At 40.0% G+C, this 17,353-nt stretch overlaps 1 protein-coding gene and 1 long non-coding RNA gene across 45 annotated transcripts in view; one reads left to right on the plus strand and one right to left on the minus strand.

Moving 5' to 3' along the window:
• The window catches only part of CDKAL1 (CDKAL1 threonylcarbamoyladenosine tRNA methylthiotransferase), a 918,695-nt gene that overhangs the window by 738,810 nt on the left and 162,532 nt on the right, over nt 1-17,353 (minus strand). The window lies entirely within an intron of this gene.
• Nucleotides 13,632-16,284, plus strand: LOC145516666 (uncharacterized). Its single transcript, XR_014061632.1, has 2 exons — nt 13,632-13,998; nt 14,143-16,284. It is a non-coding gene; the product is annotated as an uncharacterized LOC145516666 (long non-coding RNA).

Here is a 17,353-nt window from a genome sequence, read left to right on the forward strand (position 1 = left end):
TTGTTCCAACTAAACACGGTATTACAGGGATAAAAGTTCTGAAGGAAAACACATACTTTCAAGTTCCAACCTAAGTACAATTACAGCTAGAGTACTATTAGATCCCAACCTGATTTCTGGTGGGAGACCCAGGCAAAATTAGAATTTACAACTGGTCTATATACTCTGGATAAAAAGCTGTTGTAAAAGCTTATAAAAGGTTCCTAAACAAAATTTTCAGTTGTTTTATATCTTTTCAAAATCACTTTTCCAAAGAGGTACTAGTTAATGGGAAAACTGATCCTCTGGTGGCAGTACCAGAAATGTGCTTTGTTTAAACTGGCCAAGCAGGAAACACTTAGCCCTGGGAAAGGTGAGAACCTGCAGTTGTCATCTCTTTGGCTAATTTACAAAGTCATGGAATCCCCAACCCACAGGACTGAGGCAACAGAAGCAAATGACATTCACCATTTAGCAACATGATTCAAACTAAAGTATACCATAATAAACTAAAGAGATTTCTTCATTATTATTTCATCATTATCAGCAGAATTATATAGAAAGGCACTACAGGCTCCCACTGAGACATGTAAAACAACATGTGTGTGTGTGTATATACTGACACAAAGAACAACATATAGGACTGCAGCAATTAAAAAATTTTTACTTAATCAACAAATACTTATTGAACAATCGCTATATTGCAAGCATGCAATATTTGGAGTCAAAAACTATACATGTTAAGAATGAAGGGAAAGATTTGGTTTAGTTTAACTGTATACCTTACTAATTATCCATTTCCCTTTATCTGTACAAACAAAGCATGTCATTCTTGCGATTTTTTTAATTATTAAGGCTAGCTGATATCTATGGTTAATTTACCATGGTTAATTTAAAGTTTCCATTTTCCTCTGGAGATTTTCCTCTGAATTCTACTGAAGTTAATCAATTAATTGGTCCTATAAGTAACTATATTTTACTAAGGCACAGAAGTAACACACACATATCTATATATATGAGAAAAAGAGAACCAACAGTATTAGACTGATATTCCTTCATTTTTATCTCAAAAGTAATAAACAAGGTACTTCATATTATCTGTAATTAACAAGTTAACAGGTTTTCTCCCTAAGATGAGAAATAAGGCAAGGATGCCCATTCGTATCATTATTATTCAATATTATGATAGAGGCCTAGCTATAAGCAAAGAAAAGGCATACAACCACAGGGGAAAGGCATTAAAAAGGTTTCTTCACAAATGAAATAACTTAGTATGTAAAAAATCCTAAAGGAATAAAAAGACTACCAGAACTAACAAGTTAGTTGAGCAAGACCACGGGATTCCAGAGAAAGTAGCGCTTAATAAAGACAAGCCAAGACACGCTATCATATGAATAAGAGGAGCTCCCAAAAGAGAAAAAGAGACCTGAAGGCAATGGAGCAGTGCGCTAAAAACTATAATTCAAGAAAAGTTATGTAAAAACATTTAAATGATTTGTCTATATATTGGAAGATGATACTATATACCTGAGAACATCACCCCAGAACAACAAAAACAACCAACACCAACACACACTCTAATAAAATTACTGGACTCTAAGAAAAAAATTCCTTTGAGCTTCTAGGCAAAGACAACACATGATTTTTAAAAAGGGGAAAACTTACACTGTCACCCGACTTTGAAGGCAGTGCTCTACGGCAGAAAGAACATGTGACCCAGAACTTTATATCGTGCAAAACTGATTATCAAGTATAAAGAGTACTATTATCGACATGCCGTGATTAAGAGACTGCTGTTCCCAGGACTCCTTTCTAAGAAACCTACTCAAATGCACTTCAAACCACCAAAAATAACTAGAAGGATATTTACATGCGCTCTTGTGGCAGGCGTTAAACACAGTCATTTATGGAATGAATACCAAATAAGGGTTGAAAATGAGAGATTATGTAATGACTACATCATGATAGAGAATTTCCATTAAAAATATTTGGGAGGAGAATTGGAATACAGTATTAGCAAAAAAATCTTTTTAACACTTTCAGCAGTCATAATTGGTGATGTACAAGTATTACCATCCTGAAACTACCATATGGGCTTCTCTGGTGGCTCAGACAGTAAAGAATCTACCTGTCAATGCAGGAGACCCAGCTTTAGTCACAGGGATCTTCCCGACCCAGAATGGCTCTCCACTCCAGTATTCTTGCCTGGAGAATTCCAGAGGAGGAGGAGAAGGACAGAGGAGCTGTCAGGACAGAGGAGCCTGGAAGGCTATAGTCCATGGGGTCGCTAAGTCGGATACAGTTCAGTTCAGTTCAGTCACTCAGTCGTGTCCGACTCTTTGCGACCCCATGAATCGCAGCACGCCAGGCCTCCCTGTCCATCACCAACTCTCGGAGTTTACCCAAACCCATGTCCATCGAGTCAGTGATGCCATCCAACCATCTCATCCTCTGTCGTCCCCTTCTCCTCCTGCCCCCAATCCTTCCCAGCATTAGGGTCTTTTCCAATGAGTCAACTCTTCGCATGAGGTGGGCAAAGTATTGGAGTTTCAGCTTCAACATCGGTCCTTCCAATGAACACCCAGGACTGATCTCCTTTAGGATGGACTGGTTGGATCTCCTTGCAGTCCAACAGATTCTCAAGCGTCTTCTCCAACACCACAGTCAAAAACCATCAATTCTTTGGCGCTCAGCTTTCTTCATCGTCCAACTCTCACATCCATACATGACCACTGGAAAAACCATAGCCTTGACTAGACAGACCTTTGTTGGCAAAGTAATGTCTCTGCTTTTAAATATGCTATCTAGGTTGGCCATAACCTTCCTTCCAAGGAGTAAGCGTCTTTTAATTTCAGGACTGCAATCACCATCAGCAGTGCTTTGGAGCCCAAAAAAACAAAGTCTAACACCGTTTCCACTGTTTCCCAATCTATTTCCCATGAAGTGATGGGATCGGATGCCATGATCTCAGTTTTCTGAACACTGAGATTTAAGCCAACTTTTTCACTCTCCTCTTTCACTTTGATTAAGAGGCTCTTTAGTTCTTCTTCACTTTCTGCCATAAGGGTGGTGTCATCTGCATATCTGAGGTTATTGATATTTCTCCCAGCAATCTTGATTCCAGCTTGTGCTTCTTCCAGCCCAGCATTTCTCATGATGTACTCTGCATATAAGTTAAACAAGCAGGGTGACAATATACAGCCTTGATGTACTCCTTTTCCTATTTGGAACCAGTCTGTTGTTCCATGTCCAGTTCTAACTATTGCTTCCTGACCTGCATACAGGTTTCTCAAGAGACAGGACAGATGGTCTGGTATTCCCATCTCTTTCAGAATTTTCCACAGTTTATTGTGATCCACACAGTCAAAGGCTTTGGCATAGACAATAAAGCAGAAATAGATGTTTTTCTGGAACTCTCTTGCTTTTTCAGTGATCCAGCGGATGTTGGCAATTTGATCTCTGGTTCCTCTGCCTTTTCTGAAACCAGCTTGAACATCTGGAAGTTCACGGTTCACGTATTGCTGAAGCCTGGCTTGGAGAATTTTGAGCATTACTTTACTAGCGAGTGAGATGAGTGCAATTGTGCGGTAGTTTGAGCATTCTTTGGCATTGGAACGAAAACTGACCTTTTCCAGTCCTGTGGCCACTGCTGAGTTTTCCAGATTTGCTGGCCTATCGAGTGCAGCATTTTCACAGCATCATCTTTCAGGATTTGAAATCGCTCAACTGGAATTCCATCACCTCCACTAGCTTTGTTTGTAGTGATGCTTCCTAAGGCCCACTTGATTTCACATTCCAGGATGCCTGGCTCTAGGTGAGTGATCACACCATCGTGATTATCTGGGTCATGAAGATCTTTTTTATACAGTTCTTCCGTGTATTCTTGCCACCTCTTCTTAATATCTTCTGCTTCTGTTAGGTCTATACCATTTCTGTACTTTATTGAGCCCATCTTTGCATGAAATACTCCCTTGGTATCTCTGATTTTCTTGAAGAGATCTCTAGTCTTTCACAACCTGTTGTTTTCCTCTATTTCTTTGCACTGATCGCTGAGGAAGGCTTTCTTATCTCTCCTTGCTATTCTTTGGAACTCTGCATTCAGATGGGAATATCTTTCCTTTTCTCCTTTGCTTTTCGCTTCTCTTCTTTTCCTAGCTATTTAAGGCCTCCTCAGACAGCCACTTTGCTTTTTTGCATTTCTTTTCCATGGGGATGGTCTTGATCCTTGTCTCCTGTACAATGTCATGGACCTCTGTCCATAGTTCATCAGGCACTCTGTCTATCAGATCTAGTCCCTTAAATCTATTTGTCATTCCCACTGTATAATCATAAGGGATTTGATTTAGGTCATACCTGAATGGTCTAGTGGTTTTCTCTACTTTCTTCAATTTAAGTCTGAATTTGGCAATAAGGAGTTCATGATCTGAGCCACAGTCTGCTCCTGGTCTTGTTTTTGCTGACTGTGTAGAGCTTCTCCATCTTTGGCTGCAAAGAATATAATCAATCTGATTTCGGTGTTGACCATCTGGTGATGTCCACGTGTAGAGTCTTCTCTTGTGTTGTTGGAAGAGGGTGTCTGCTATGACCAGTGCATTCTCTTGGCAAAACTCGATTAGCCTTTGCCCTGCTTCATTCTGTACTCCAAGGCCAAATTTGCCTGTTACGCCAGGTGTTTCCTGACTTCCTACTTTTGCATTCCAGTCCCCTAGAATGAAAAGGACATCTTTTTTGGGTGTTAGTTCTAAAAGGTCTTGTAGGTCTTCATAGAACCATTGAACTTCAGCTTCTTTGGCGTTACTGGTCGGGGCATAGACTTGGATTACTGTGATATTGAATGGTTTGCCTTGGAAACGAACAGAGATCATTCTGTCGTTTTTGAGATTACATCCAAGTACTGCATTTCGGACTCTTTTGTTGACCATGATGGCTACTCCATTTCTTCTAAGCGATTCCTGCCCACAGTAGTAGATATAAGGGTCATCTGAGTTAAATTTACCCGTTCCAGTCCATCTTAGTTCGCTGATTCCTAGAATGTTGACGTTCATTCTTGCCATCTCCTGTTTTACCACTTCCAATTTGCCTTGATTCATGGACCTAACATTCCAGCTTCCTATGCAATATTGCTCTTTACAGCATTGGACTTTGCTTCTATCACCAGTCACATCCACAGCTGGCTATTGTTTTTGTTTTGGCTCCATCCCATCATTCTTTCTGGAATTATTTCTCCACTGATCTCCAGTAGCATACTGGGCACTTACTGACCTGGGGAGTTCATCTTTCAGTGTCCTATCTTTTTGCCTTTTCATACTGTTCATGGGGTTCTCAAAGCAAGAATACTGAAGTGGTTTGCCATGTCCTTCTCCAGTGGACCACATTCTGTCAGACCTCTCCACCATGACTCATCCGTCTTGGGTGGCCCCACATGGTATGGCTTAGTTTCATTGAGATAGACAAGGCTGTGGTCCGTGTGATCAGATTAGGTAGTTTTCTGTAGTTATAGTTTCAGTGTTTCTGCCCTCTGATGCCCTCTCGCAACACCTACCGTCTTATTTGGGTTTCTCTTACCTTTGACGTGGGGTATCTCTTCATGGCTGCTCCAGCAAAGTGCAGCCGTTGCTCCTTACCTTAGACAAGGGGTATCTACTCACGACGGCCCCTCCTGATCTTGAATGTGGAGTAACTCCTCTCGGCCCTCCTGTGCCCATACAGCCGCCGCTCCTTGGACCTGGGCTAACTCCTCTCGGCCGTCACCCCCGGCCTCCAGCCCAGGCTAGCTCCTCTCGGCCACCTCCGGCCCGGGCTAGCTCCTCTCGGCCGCCTCCAGCCCAGGCTAGCTCCTCTCGGGCGCCACCCCCAGCCTCCAGTGTTAGGTCTAAATCTAACACTTTCACCATATGTAGAAAGTGGGAAAAGCTAATAACAACTATGAAAGTGAAAGTGAAGTCGCTCAGTCATGTCCGACTCTTTGAGACCCTATGGACTATAGCCCACCAGGGTCCTCCATCCACTGGATTTTCCAGGCCAGCATACTGGAATGGGTTTCCATTTCCTTTTCCAGGGGATCTTCCTGATCCAGGGATCGAACTCAGGTCTCCCACATTGCAGTTGGATTCTTTACCATCTGAGCCACCAGGGAACCCCAATGACAACTATGGGATAATTCTAATTCTATCATCCTCAATGTACTAGAGAACTAGGATTCTTGGTGAAGAAGGAAATATATATGTAATATATGAGATTAAGGTGAAAACCCTATAAACTTAAGTGTAAATTGGAAATGTCAATATGAACTCGTGAGCTATTTTATCTTAAAAGTTGTGTTTGTGTGTGTATGTTTCCCCTGAAAAGATTGAAATGGCCTAGAAATAATAACCAACACAGAAGCAAAGCACCCAGATGTGGTGATGAAACTCCATCTCCCATTAAAATAACCAAGGCTTTGCGGAGAAATGGTTGACTGTATATCTGGGACAAGAAATGTACACGATGAGCTTGGAACATCTTATCAAAGCACCTGAGAGCAAGGAAGCTATCAGAGTACCAGGGTCATGTCAAAGGGTCTCAGAAACCAACCTGAAGGGCATCACAGTGGCCAAAGACAGGACAGTTGGAACTTGGGCAAGAATTGCAATTGACTAAAGCTCAAATATGTTTAAATTCATGAGTTTCTAACTGTGGTTTTTAAAAAATAGATTATCAGTCACCTTCTGAGAATGACAGGGAACCAATTTATTATCTAGGAAATCGGATAAACAAAAAGAATCTAGAATTTAATCTGCCTTTCTCTATATACTCTACCAACAAGTAAATAGCAGATGAGGGGGAACATGTCCTTCTAACATCATTACAGCCAATATATGACAACAGAATGATAAGGTAGAAAGCCACCATTTTCCAAACTCCAAAGAAATAAAGACTCTGGGCATTATGCATCAAAAGCTGGTAACACTGCAAACAGACAAACCACCACATGTTATAAGCCTCCTGATGAGCGAATACAATTCAACCTAAAATCCCACCAAGGCACTGCAGCAAGCTGCCAATTTGGGGCAAAAACAAGACAGGGGAACGTACTGAACTGCACTGGAATATGCAGTTCAGCAAAATCTGGACATGGAGAGTTCACAGGTGGAAATGCCCAGGTTCTTCAACAGGTAAGGAAAGAGATAGAAGGGGAACCTACTGATTAAGAGAGATTTTAAAATACACTTCAGGTTTTTTCTCCTAAATGGGTTATTTCTTGAATTGAGGGGATAGTGACAGGGGTGCTTGCTTTAAAATAATTCCCTAACCTATACACTGTTCTGTATGTAATTTTTATATATTATAAAATTATAATAAATTTTAAAATTTATTATTGTAGAGTTAAAATAAAATAAACCTCTAACCAAAAAAAAAAAAAAACACTCTAGAACTAAATAACCACAGATTTCCCAGTAAACAAAAAGGAGAAGAGAAGTAAAAGTGTGGTAGCTGTCTCTAAAGTCTTTTCAACCTCCCTATATATCTCAGAACCCACACGAAAGCGGTTTCAACCCATGGTATGTAAACAGGATGTCACAGTTAGCTGGAAGAACCCCAGTGCATGCTTGTAGAAACAAAATTGTATTTTATCCTCTGACCATCTTTGGAGGAGGTGACTGGAATGACACTGAAAGAGACCAAGCAAGTCAGAATTATTACTAAAGAGACTCCAAGAGAACATCACAAAAAACTTGCTTATTTTCTATATTTTGTGGCAACTGGTTACTGTTTACACCACTGAAAGCACAGGAAAATGAAAAAGCATGAAGAGTGAACAGAATTGCACTCTGTGCTCTCCTGTACTGGGGACAGGGAACTTCACTCGTTCTTCTGAGAACACAACTGTGAGCTTTAAGAGGCAGGCAGTTCGGGAAGCAAGATACTACGCTGTCCATTTGGGTTCTGGCTGTGTCATGAATCATTAGCAAGACAAACTCCCTTCGTCTCAGAGTCTTCATTTTCTGACATACACATGAAAATGGTTAAACAAGATAAACACTGACACTTATTCCAGCCCTAAAAATCTTGATTGAGAAATATCTGCCCCCAAAAGGTAGTATTTGCCAGAAGAATCCACCAAGATTAAGCAAATCATACCACAATGGAAAAGATCATTAGACATTTTTTTCTTAAAATTTCTTAGAAAATTCCCCCCAAAAAGCTGCAATGGATGCTCAATCTTTTTACACCCCACTGAGGTTCCAGTAGAGTTGAAAATCAGCAAATGAAAACAGAAGAAAACATTTCATTTTGAGTATTTTAAATTCTGGTTTGTGGTTTCACAAATCCATTTGTAAAACTGTGACAGAAATTACTGTGGCTTTTAAAAGTGAGAATAATGAAAACAGGTAAAAAAAAATTCCATTCCTTTCTCTCACCTCCAGTTTATAGTGTTCAAATTTCAAACCCCATCCATCAAAATTCTGAATAACATTCAAGTCACTACATTAAGCGCCTAACAGAAATGAAATAAGAACACAAGAAACGAACACCCCTGAAAGGTGAAACCCAAGAGTCTGAAGGATGGTCCATGTCTTCTAGAGGACAACAAAAATGATCATCATGACCACAGAATTTTCCTTTTTACATCACGTTAGGCTTTTTCAGAACAATTTTCACAGACATCACATGCTGCCTCATGCAAGCTTCATGAAGAACCTGTGAGTTAAAGGATGAATTATTACTTTGCAAATAAGGAAAATGAAGGTTAGAGAAGCAAGCTAAAAAAAATGGAATATAAGAATAAGAGAGGAAATTAACATTAGCCTCTAGAACTTAAAACAAAAGCGGTACGTCGAAATAATCAGAAAAAAAGAATATATGGAGGAGATTGCTACCTGCTGAAGAAGAAAGATGAGACTTTACCTAAAACCTGGACAAAAGCATCTCTCTACTTGGGTGACCTTCACTAGAAGGGTAGGGAGGCCACTAGAGCTTCAGAAGTTGGAACATTTCACTGTAGAAGGAATGAATTTTCAACTACTCGCAAGTCTTGCAAGCAAGTGGATGCTGCAGAAAGTAACTGAACTTGGTGAATCCATCTTCCCTCTCTACTACTGAAAAATTAAAGCACTAGAACACAGAGACAGCCCCAAACCTTCCCTATGGTTACAGAATTTCAAATCCCTATATTCTAAAGGCAGTGGGAGGGGAGAAGTTTGAGTCTGATTTATGATGCACAAGCCCTAATGAAATTCGACTCTCCCAGTTTAAATAAAATGTATTTGGGCATAGACTGCTAACCACCATAACGACAACAAAACCCAACAGCTAAGGGAAGAATATATTTCTGAAATATTATTTAGAAAATAAAACATTTTTTATTGCTCTGACATGGCCTCTCTCCTTTAAGGTTCTCAGCAGATGATCTTACTTCTTATTTCACTGAAAATCAGAAGCAATCAGAAGAGAATTGCTGTTTCCTTCTACCACTGTGTCTATCAAACTACTCGCTCTGTGTTCACCTCTATTAAAATAACCACTTGTCCTCACGGCCATTTAAGCCCCGGACTCCTGCTTGTCTGCTGTGTCCCAGCCCCTCGCGCACACTCTGCTCCCACGTGTGTGCTCAGTCGTCCAGTCACGTCCGACTTTTGTGACCCCATGGACTGTAGCCCCGCCAGGCTCCTTTGCCCATGGAAATTTTCCAGGCAAGAATACCGGAGTGGTCAATTAAAAAATTAAAATTTTTAAAAATAGCACTGTAGTACCAAACTGACCCTTTTTCCTTGATATAGTCAGAAGGATAAGAAGATTGGTAAAGAATCCACTTGCATTGCAGGAAATGCAACTTCAATCCTTGGGACAAAAAGATCCCCTGGAGAAGGAAATGGCAACCCATTCCAGTATTTTTGCCTGGGAAATCCCATGGACAGAGGAGCCTGGTGGGCTGCAGTCCATGGCTGCAGAAGTTAATTTTCTCATTATGTATTTCAGTGCTGTTTAGTGACACGCCCTGGAACCACCAGATATAACCTGGTGTTATGAGCACATGATGTGAGAAACACTGACCCATAGCAACTCCTAAGAGGCGATTATAATAACACTAAGAAGTTAAAATTGATTTAACATATACTATGTGTTAGACACCATACTTTATACCTGTGCTGTCCAAAAAGGTAACCAGTAGCCCCTGTAACTATTGAGTACTACTGAGTACTTGAAGTGTGGCTAGTCTAGTTTGAGGTGTGCTACAAGTATAAAATACATAATGGATTTCAGACTTAGTACACAAAAAGTGTAAAGTATCTCAATTTTTTAAGTTGATAATGTCTTAGTTATATGGGTTAAATAAAATATACAATTAAAATTCAAAAAAAAAAAAAAGAATACTGGAGTGGGTTGCCATGCCCTCCTCCTAGCAATCTTTCCAACCCAGGAATCAAACCCAGGTCTCCCACATTGCAGGCAGATTCGTTACCATCTGAGCCACCAGGGAAGCCCATGAATACTGGAGTGGGTAGCCTATCCCTTCTCCAGGGGATCTTCCCAATCCAGGAATTGAAGTGGGGTCTCCTGCACTGCAAGTGGATTCTTTACCGGCTGTGCTGCAACTTATCCTGCGTGCCGCATCTGGGACCTGCTGCAGCCAAATAAATTGCTTTTATTCTTTAAGTAAAAATACAAAACAAAAACTCTCTTTGACTCTAAACTTTTCCCCACTCAGCTCTAGCTCCATTTCGGCTTCCCTTTATATACCAAACCTCCTTTAAGTTGCCATCTGTACTGTCTTACTCTCTCCTGTTTTAAATTCACTCACATCAGTCCTATATCCATCTCCATCTCTCCACTGCAACTGCTCAGCAAAAACCACCACCAGCTCACTCACTGTTGACAAACTCAGCAGATCAATTCTTAGTGTGCAACTGACTCAATCTCTCAGCAGCACTTACATAGCTGACCACTCTCTCTTCTTGAAACGTATCCTTCACTTGGCTTCTGAGACAAAACACTACTGGTTTCTTCCACCTGGACTGAGGTCCCTCTGCTGGCTCCTAGTCCTTGGTCTTCTCCTCAGTTCAGTTCAGTCGCTCAGTCGCGTCCGACTCTTTGCGATCCCATGAATCGCAGCACGCCAGGCCTCCCTGTCCATCACCAACTCCAGCAGTTTACCCAAACCCATGTCCATCGAGTCAGTGATGCCATCCAACCATCTCATCCTCTGTCGTCCCCTTCTTCTCCTGCCCCCAATCCTTCCCAGCATTAGGGTCTTTTCCAGTGAGTCAACTCTTCGCATGAGGTGGCCAAAGTATTGGAGTTTCAGCTTCAACATCAGTCCTTCCAATGAATACCCAGGACTGATCTCCTTGAGGATGGATTGATTGGATCTCCTTGCAGTCCAAGGGACTCTCAAGAGTCTTCTCCAACACCACACTTCAAAAGCATCAATTCTGCGGCACTCAGCTTTCTTCACCGTCCAACTCTCACATCCATACATGACCACTGGAAAAACAATAGCCTTCACTAGACGGACTTTTGTTGGCAAAGTAATGTCTCTGCTTTTAAATATGCTATCTAGGTTGGCCATAACCTTCCTTCCAAGGAGTAAGCGTCTTTTAATTTCATGGCTGCAATCACCATCAGCAGTGATCTTGGAGCCCCAAAAAATAAAGTCTGACACTGTTTCCACTGTTTCCCCATCTATTTGCCCATGAAGTGATGGGACCAGATGCCATGATCTTAGTTTTCTGAACATTGAGCTTTAAGCCAACTTTTTCACTCTCCTCTTTCACTTTCATTAAGAGGCTCTTTAGTTCTTCCTCACTTTCTGCCATAAGGGTGGTGTCATCTGCGTATCTGAGGTTACTGATATTTCTCCCGGCAATCTTGATTCCAGCTTGTGTTTCTTCCAGCCCAGCGTTTCTCATGATGTACTCTGCATATAAGTTAAATAAGCAGGGTGACAATATACAGTCTTGATGTACTCCTTTTCCTATCTGGAACCAGTCTGATGTTCCACGTCCAGTTCTAACTGTTGCTTCCTGACCTGCATACAGGTTTTTCAAGAGACAGGTCAGATGGTCTGGTACTCCCATCTCTAAGAACTTTCCACAGTTTATTGTGATCCACACAGTCTCCTCCTCTGTCTACCCTAATTCCCTAAGCAAACTTCTTCAGACTCATGGCTTTATATACCAGAATGAGGATTCCCAAATACTTCTCTCAAATCTCAACCTCATCTATATAAACAGCTGTCTAGTAACCATCTCAAATGAAGCATGATCCAGTCAGAATTCCTGATCTCCCTTCTGTGCAACAAGTGGGAAAATCCATCTCTTTTCTATCAAAAAGGGCCAACTGCATATGCTTTGCATCCTGATCAAAAGGAAAGGTCTCTCATCTGTGCTTCCTGAATAATGAACATCATCCTAGGTTTTGTTCTACTCAACACTTTTCTCACTACAAGGCATCAGGTAAGTAATAGCTGCTTCGTACGAGAGTTAAGAATATCACAATTACAGTTCTCTGATTCTTAGACTCTTATATAAGAGTTTCATACTAAAAATATATGGCCCTTGGAAAGTTATTATCCAACTTTTACTTGAAGAATAAGAAACATTCTGAACATTAATTGTTATAACTATAGGTAATGGGGCTTAAATCTGTTGGGTATTGAATCCAAAATTTCTGCCCTAAAACATTTCTTAAAATAATCTCAGATACACCATCATGACTAGGTTTTGACCTCTTACAAATGTGGGGAAAAGAAGTGCAGCCCCATGACTAATAATTGCCTGACTTCCACTCATTCTTCAGGTAACAACTTAGATGTCATTTCCTCCAGAAAAGTCTTTGCTAACCACTGCAACTTTAGGTCTTACGTTTTTCTCGTGTATTCTTCTGTAGTGCCTGGTACATTTCCCTAGAATAGATTGTATCATATTCTATTATCGCAGTCTCTTGGTCTATGTGCATCTCCTATCAGATTCTGAGAAAGCTGGAGTGCTCACTATTGCTTGCCAACTCATATCCCTTCTCCCAGCTCATAGCTTTTTTCTTACTAACAGAGACCTGATTTTGTTTGTTGTCAATCCTTTGAGGCATTGTGCTTGGGAATGTCTCCCCCCCAAAAAAAATCCCAGGTCAGGTTAAAAAAATAGTCTAAATAAGTCAGTCAAGATGTCTCCATTCTCCTTGCTAGTAAGTAACTTTTAGGTCTGACTTTGGGATCCAATTCTAGCCAGAGGCATGCAGTAGGAGTTTTGAGGAATGATTCTTCTCTCTACTAAAACAGAGAATGATGAGGGTAATATCTCTCTTCACTGGCTGTGCACCATAAAGTGCACATAATACTGGAAACTATTGCTACTATAGCAATATTTCCACAAAGAAAGAAGAGCAGCATCAAAAGGACCATGTATCGCAGAAGACACTGCTGCCACGAAAGTAATCAAACCAGAACTATGACCTCCAGGCTTCTTGTTATGGGAGATGATAAAACCCTCATGGTTCAAGCTACTTTTGGTTGAGTCTTTTGCTACTTATAGCCAAAGGTATCCTAGCTGAAATGTCTTGGTTCATCACAATATATTAATGTAGTGGCAAAACCAAACAAATCCCAGTGTCCATATTATTCTACTGTACTACCAGGCTTTCTTCTTAACTGGCTAAGCCAGAATTTGAACCAACTTTTTTTTTTTTTGCCTTAGCACAGGTCTTGCCTCCTTGCTTGCGACAACCAGACACGACAGTGAGAGTCACTACGAGATGCTCCTGCCTAACAACCGACAGAGTCGCCCTCAACGGCGCCGCTTCACCCTTTCATAGGCTGAACAGCAATTGTCTATTTCAACCAACTCTTACAACTACAAATCCAGACCTCTTTTTACTGAATTACAGTTGATCTAGGAAATCTAGGCATCTGCATTTTATTTACAAACTTGCTGCTGCTGCTGCTACTAAGTCGCTTCAGTCGTGTCCGACTCTGTGCGACCCCATAGACGGCAGCCCACCAGGCTCCGCCGTCCCTGGGATTCTCCAGGCAAGAACACTGGAGTGGGTTGCCATTTCCTTCTCCAACGCATGAAAATGAAAAGTGAAAGTGAAGTTGCTCAGTCGTGTCCGACTCTTCGCGACCCCATGGACTGCAGCCCACCAGGCTCCTCCATCCATGGGATTTTCCAGGCGAGAGTATTGGAGTGGGGTGCCATTGCCTTCTACAAACTTACTAGCCTGACATTATTCCAGATGACAGACATCATCAGAAGCTCATTTTGGCAAATGAGGTACAAGAAGTGTTGGGAAAATGTAAGACACTTATACCTACAAAATACTTGCCTTTCTGATGAGTTAATATGTACGTTTCAGAACAGAAAAACTCTTTTCTATAAGTATGATATGCATTAAAGACCGAACACCTATCTATCTCACAACCAGGACTCACTTTTTACCTGTCCCTCCTAGTTCAAATAAACTTAAAGTACATATAATGTTAGTTACACTAAAAACCGCAACTCTAAAGGAAATAGATGTGTCACTAAATTCCCAGGAAAGGAATGGTTTCAACCAAGGAAGTGCACAACATTTTTAGGAAACTAAAAGGGAACTCTTTTACAGATAAAGAAAGGAGGGCTCACAGAGGCTTACTGTTTCACTAGAAAGCAGATAGTTAGGGCCAGAATCAGAACTAGAAATCTGGATTCAAATTCCTAATTCAGTGCTTTCTCCACAATATCATAGTGCTTCCAAGTTGTGCATTAAATATTTACTGATAATTCTTGGCCAAACAAAAATAACCCATTACTGTATGTTCAAGTATATCAAAAACCTTTTAGTAAGTTAAGGTGACAGATGCACGTTGCCTTGTATATTGACTTTTTACTTTTTTAAGTAAGCTTCACCATGTCCTATTTATCTTTGCCACTTTTCAAGTCAACAAGATTTAGTTTTATTTAAATAATTTAAACACACCAATTGTTATCAGTGCAAATACACTTAAAGGGGAGTGATGGTTCTGCCTTTCACACATATACTTTCTACTTTATAAAAACACTGCAGCATGTAATATTTATTAGACTTTCACAAGACAGACCAAAATTGTCACATTTTTTTAAACACTGTAATTTCCCTAATGAAGCAATTATCATGATAACGTTGACTTCACTCAGCATCCCCTTGGTTATGAACCGAATTCCTTTGGGAAGTACTAACCTGGGACTCAGGATATCAACAGTCTTTAGAAATTTATTTTAAAAGGTTAATTTATATGAGATCTTAGTGTTGTACCCCATTCCAATATCTATTTCACTAGAGATGATGAGTCCAAGTCAATTGCTATACTTCCGTCTTCTCTGCCAGTGCTCAGGAAGGAGCAGTCTGACGTCAGTTTGGACCAATGACACATGTAGAAAGTCTTGCTTAAGTCTTCAAAGAAGGAAAGCCAGTCTCTTCCCCACTTTTAGTAAAATAGGGACTCAGCTGTTGCTCCTGTCCTTATAACCACAAAAAGAACCAGATTTAAGGATGACGGTAAGAATGTAAAAGGAAGAAGAAAAAGAATAAATGAACCTGGATCTCTTATGACCACAGTTAAGTTCAATCAACCCACCCTGAAGCTTCCCAAGTCTTCCTGTTGTGAGAATAATCCGCCTCCTTATTGCTTAAGTGAGATTCAGCTGAGATTTCTATTACTTGCACCAAAAAGGATCTTAACTGATGAAATAGTAAAATCAAGTCTAGGGACAAAAAGCACTAGAAAGGGAAGAGGCTGTAAGCCTGTATTATTACAACAAGAATCACTACAAAGAACTTCCCTCCTCAAGAGATGGTTCAAATACCAGCCAAGACTCAGGTTTTCTCTAGAGCAAGGCAACTCCAAGACTCTCCCTAATTAATATCTTGACTTAATAAGCTATCAGGAAACTAAAGCATTTCTATTCATTTTTTCACTTAGTTATTAGCCACCAAGCACACTTCTAGGCTCTGGGAATACAGCTAGAAACAAGGCAGAATGCCTGCCCCGGAAGTTCCCACTGCAAAGAGGGAAAGATCATTAAAAGTAAATAAAAATCATCCTCATGGATTTAGTTCTACTGTATAAAAATCAGGAAGCACTGAGCAAGTTCTATCATGATTGGTATCTGAAAATTATGAACCATTACGGTAGAAATAAACAAGAAGACTGCATGAAGTCTCACTAACATGAAGAAAAAGTCAGAGAAACACGACCTGAGAACAGTAAGAAAAAAAACTGAAATAAAGAGAAAAAAACAGTCAGGTCAGAGTTGTCGAAAAAAAGGGAAAAGATGGAGAAAGATCAAGACTATGAAATCATCAAGACACAGACACAACGAATAAATAAATGGGAATTTAACATCTATTTCAATTCTTTTTCACATTAGAAACAAAGAGACTAGGACAAATGGCATGTCAGACCAATTAACAAGGTCTAGAACCCCAGATCTTCTAACATCTCTCTTTAAAAATTTTTTTAAAAACCTATCTCAGACCAGAAGAAAACACTGAAGTTCCCAGCCCACATCACAGACTACCTCTAAACCACAACTGACTGTTCAAAACCCACCACACTGTAACCCACATTCCAGGGTTCAAAATCCACCTCATGAGATGGCCACATGAGCAAGAGACATCATTTGATTATCTCAATAGAAAAAGAGAGAAGTTCCTGCACCCTTTTCTATGTCTTATATGTAAAAAATAAAGACTAATAGAGAAAATTTAAATCAAAGACAATTTCTAAAGTGATAAGCACAAACTCAAAGCTCTGCATAAAAATTATCCAGAATTTCAGTGCTCCCACACTATGAATGTCTCTGACTGGGTACTATCAGAGAACTAAACTGAATAACTTGGTGTCCTAATTTTGTCAGAAGAAATTTAAAGAATCCTTAAGTATCCAATGAATTGTTTAACAACTTCAAGTAACAAGGTAAAGTAAGTTACCAGGCTAAGTCATAAGCACTTGACTAAATGGCTCACTCTTTTAATATGTATTTTAAATTATTTTAGACAGAACCATAGGCAATTGCAATTTTCAAGTGCTATCCCTACCTTTATAGTATACTACATAATGAAATGGTTTCAGAGTTCAAATCATAAACCAATGGGAACTATCACTATGGGGCAGCCTGAGACTGGGCCCAAATATCGGGAAAATATTTAGAGGATTTTTAACCCAAAGTTGCTTATAAATGTACATTTTTAAAGACAAATATCTTTAAATAGCAGGAAGCTTTAAATATTAAGCTTTAATATTTTTTTTATATTTTAAAAATATAAACATTTATTCAAATTGCAAATACTGAATGTCTACTTTGTATGTGGTACCATACCAGCCACAATTAATGCAATTTAAATAAAGAAATCATCCTTAAATGCATATGGAATACTT

This window comes from Giraffa tippelskirchi, chromosome 8, assembly GCF_054371585.1.
Source record: "Giraffa tippelskirchi isolate mGirTip1 chromosome 8, T2T-mGirTip1v1.2.pri, whole genome shotgun sequence".
Classification (NCBI taxonomy): domain Eukaryota; kingdom Metazoa; phylum Chordata; class Mammalia; order Artiodactyla; family Giraffidae; genus Giraffa; species Giraffa tippelskirchi.